Below are 3,994 nucleotides of genomic sequence, written 5' to 3'. Positions count from 1 at the left end.
CTGTTAATCCAATAAACTTAATGTCATTGCTGAAATCCTACTGTTCCCATAAGGCATGTCAGATATTAAAAGGAAGTTGCTACTTTGAAAGCTCAGCCAATGATAAACAAAAATCCAAAGAATTAAGAGGGGTTCCCACACTTTTTCATATGACTGTATGTTGGTCCCCTTAGAGCTCATTGAAAAAGTGCCATCTGCCTCCTGATAAGTTATGACGTGAAAAGTGAGTGTCCCTGTGTACCTGCATGCCTTTGACATGTCATCAAATAAAGCAAAGCAAAGCAAGTGTGACAAGAGATCAAGTGTTGTTTCTTCTAGAAAGATCTTCTAAAATAGCCTGGACACCATTGTTAGGACTAGAGAAGATCCTAAATCATTGAATTGAAGTGATTTGTCAAACTGGCTGTTTTCTTGAGTTTGTATCACACACGTCACCAATTGTGCAATCAGTCACTCAGTCGATTTAAGTCACTCTGCTGTGTGGTGTCATCGTGTGTCCCCACACTGAACACGGATCAGAGAATGTGAAGGAGAGAGTGGTCTGAAGAGATCAGAAAGAAAATTATTGACCAGTATGTTAAAGGCCAATGCTGGAAGGCCACCATATCCAAGCACCTTGGTGTTCCTATCACAACAGCTGCACACATTATTAAGAAATGTAAAGTCCATGGGACAACAGACAACCACCCTGGATGTGGCCTAAAGAGGAAAATCAACCCCAGAATGGGCAGAAGGACAGTGGCAGACAAAAAGTAAAGGACAACTTCCAAAGAGATACAATCTGATCTGCAAGGTCAAGGTCTATCAGCATCTGATCACACCATCTGAGCTCAATGGAAGAAGACCACCCAGGAGGACTCCACATAAAAAAGCCAGACTGGAATTTGCTCAAATGCATATTGACAAGCCAAAATGCTTCTGGGAGAATATGGACAGATGAGATAAAAGTGGAGATTTTTGGCAGGTCACATCAGGTCAATGTCTACAGACAAAAAAATGAAACTTTCAAAGTGAGGAACACCAGACCTGGCATTGGGGGGCCTTGAGTCTGCACAGGGAACAACAAAATCTTAGGACCATCAAGACATTCTGGAGTGAAAGGTGCTGCCCAGTGTCACAAAGCTCTGTCTCAGTCACAGCTCATCAATTCTCCAACAGGATGAGGAGCCAAAACACACAATGAAAAGCACCCAACAATGGCTAAGAACAAAACATTGGACTATTCTGAAGTGGGCTTCTATTAGCCCTGATTTGAATCCCATCAAACATCCATGGAAAGAACTGAAACATGTAGTCTGGAGAAGACCCCTTCAAACCCGACACAGCTGGAGCAGTTTGCTCAGAACGAGTGGGCCAAACAACATGTGGGCAGGCACAGATACTTCATGGAGAGCTCCTGGAATCACTTGTATGCAGTAACATTAGGTTAGGGGTCCCATCATTTTTGTCCATGCAATTTTCATTTGTGTTCTTGTTTGAAATATTCTGCTGAATTAAACTTTAAAGCAAAGTCTGATTTTTGTTAAACACAGAATAAGCAATAATGGGTGCCAATTAATTTTATCAGTTTCATCTCAAAGAAAATTGTGAGTTCTCCTTTTTTTTTTGTAGGGGTACCAACAAATGTATCCATGCGGCCCACCTCCTCCTCTCTCCAATCACCCGGGGTCAGAGTCAACCCATATGTCATATCTTTCCACTGTTCCGTGAGCCATCCCAAGGCCAGAGTCCCAATCCGGGGCTCACCAGCAGCCAAGCATCCGGCCTGATGGACTTGAGGCACCATGGAAGTGCTCTGTAAGTGCTGTGCCCACCACTCTACCTGCTGCCCACAGAGCTGCTTTACAGCTGGCTTCTCCAGGTATTCTCATCCCCTCAGACGGGTCTCTGCTACCTGAGAAGCATATACCTCTTAGGTCTGGACCCTGGGGTCACAACACTGTCCCCTTCTTTTAAGCCCTTGGCCCAAAGGGTAACACAAACTCCATTCACTGGGACATTTGAGTGTTGTGAGACAATCTTGTCTGCTCTGCCTGAGGCTAGCCATCTTAAGCGAGAGGTCCAACAGCCTCAGTTCTAAACCAGTCCTCTGTCCCAGGGACGTTAGTCTGTTCCTCTCCCTACCGCTGCCATCAGTGTAACGACTTAGGGGATGCGAGAGGCAGAGAAATGGAATTAGCCACTTTATACATATTGAAGGAAAGCGACCCTTAAAAAGACCGTGGATATCTTCAGTGACCACTTCCTCTATACCGATCACACATGCCACCCAGCTCCACATCACTCTGCTCACCTGGGGTCAGAGGCTACCCATATGCCACCCTATCCTTCAGATCTGTGAAACGATCCAAGACCAGGGTCCACATCTAAAGCTGTCTCACCAGCAGCCATGCATCGGCAGTGGGGGGTCTCTCTTGCACGAGGCTAAAGCTGTGGCAAATGAAATGGAAATCCCTGCGGTCGTTCAAATCAGGTCGGTGAAGACCAAGACGTCTTATTGAGTACGACAGATCTGACACAGAAGCAGATGATCAGGAATCCCAAGATCCAGAAATAAAATTCGGAAGATGCACGTTTCACATTATGATGGGTTCCTTAATTTCAGAATTGTCCGGGCGTTTTGAAAGCCTAAACAACGTAGGTCGGCTTTTTTGTCCAATTTTAAACTATAGGAGCATGAGCACGGAGGAGATCTCAGGCTCTTGTGCAAGTTTAGAGGCAAAATATTCAAAGGATCTGTCACATCATTTGAAAGATGAGGCGATTCACGTTAAGAACGTGTATGACGCAAATGTTAAGGTCCAAAGGTGGGCGCTGTGATCGTTGATATTGTGACGTGTCTTGCCAATGCATGGGCTGTAGGGAGTGGAAACAGTGTTGGGGTGGAGTCTTGGGGGAACACTTTTTGTAAGGGCTTGGGGCACCTTCCTAGAGACAAAGAGAGAGTTGAGTGACAGGGATCCGGGTTAAGTAACCGTGTGTGGAGAAAAGGGTGGTCGAGAGTAGTTGTTGTTGCTGGAGCGAGAGGAAGACAGCATCAAGTGGTGAAGGGAGCGAACAGTTAAAGAGGTAGACAGGACGAAGGTGAATTATCTTTGTTATTTTGGAGGTGTCCCCGTGACCCAGACAACGGGTGGCGGTAGGGCACCATTTATATCGCAGCATATTCAATAAAAACCCAATAGCCATTTGGAAGACTACCCCGGACAAGCGGCTCCTGAGTGTGTTTATTTGAGGGCACGTCTCAATATCATATCATGAGTTACACATACAGAAATAAAAACATTGCAAAAAGACACATTGACTCTGTTAGTAATTTTAATTCAGGGCTACCAGCCCCTCCATGCGATACGATATTATATAAATTTAATTACGGTTGCGCAAAATTTCAATCTGATTGACGTTAAGCTTGAGTGTAGCATAGGCACGTCACTCGATCAGCTTGGGGAAGCAAAATTATTGTTAAGTATGGAGCCAGGGGGCCGAGGTGCCATAATTGTCAGGTGGCCCAAGATTTTCTGGTGGCAGGGCTGCCTGGGGTCATTATGATATTAAAAATATCTTATTTTTGAGTGGAGTATTTGTTGAAATCCAAAATCCAGTTTAGGAATAGAAAATGGCTAAATTACGGAATTTAGAGATCAGCTTTGTCCGTACAAGAGTGTGAAATGCTGAGCTGTAATCTGTTACAAATGACTCTGGCATGGCAGCTTTTTGATCATCCAGATGTGCCAGGATGGTATGAAAGGACCTCCGTGCAGACACTCTGTACCTTCTTTACTCCGTGGTGGTGCACGTTGTCGGTGGCCCCGTGAAATATAAAGACTGATTCACTCTAAACGCATCAACGCAACACAACCCCGAGACGAGGGTCCCGCTCCAGATTCCCCCCCCTACCTCCACCCCTTTGAGGCGCGGAGGTCTGGGTGGTTCTCCGTCGCTCGATCGCGCACCACGCCTTCTGCTAACGACACCGCACGGCGCGTCCCTCCCT

Source organism: Erpetoichthys calabaricus, chromosome 3 (genome assembly GCF_900747795.2).
Source record: "Erpetoichthys calabaricus chromosome 3, fErpCal1.3, whole genome shotgun sequence".
Taxonomy (NCBI): domain Eukaryota; kingdom Metazoa; phylum Chordata; class Cladistia; order Polypteriformes; family Polypteridae; genus Erpetoichthys; species Erpetoichthys calabaricus.
This window is presented reverse-complemented; position numbering follows the sequence as displayed.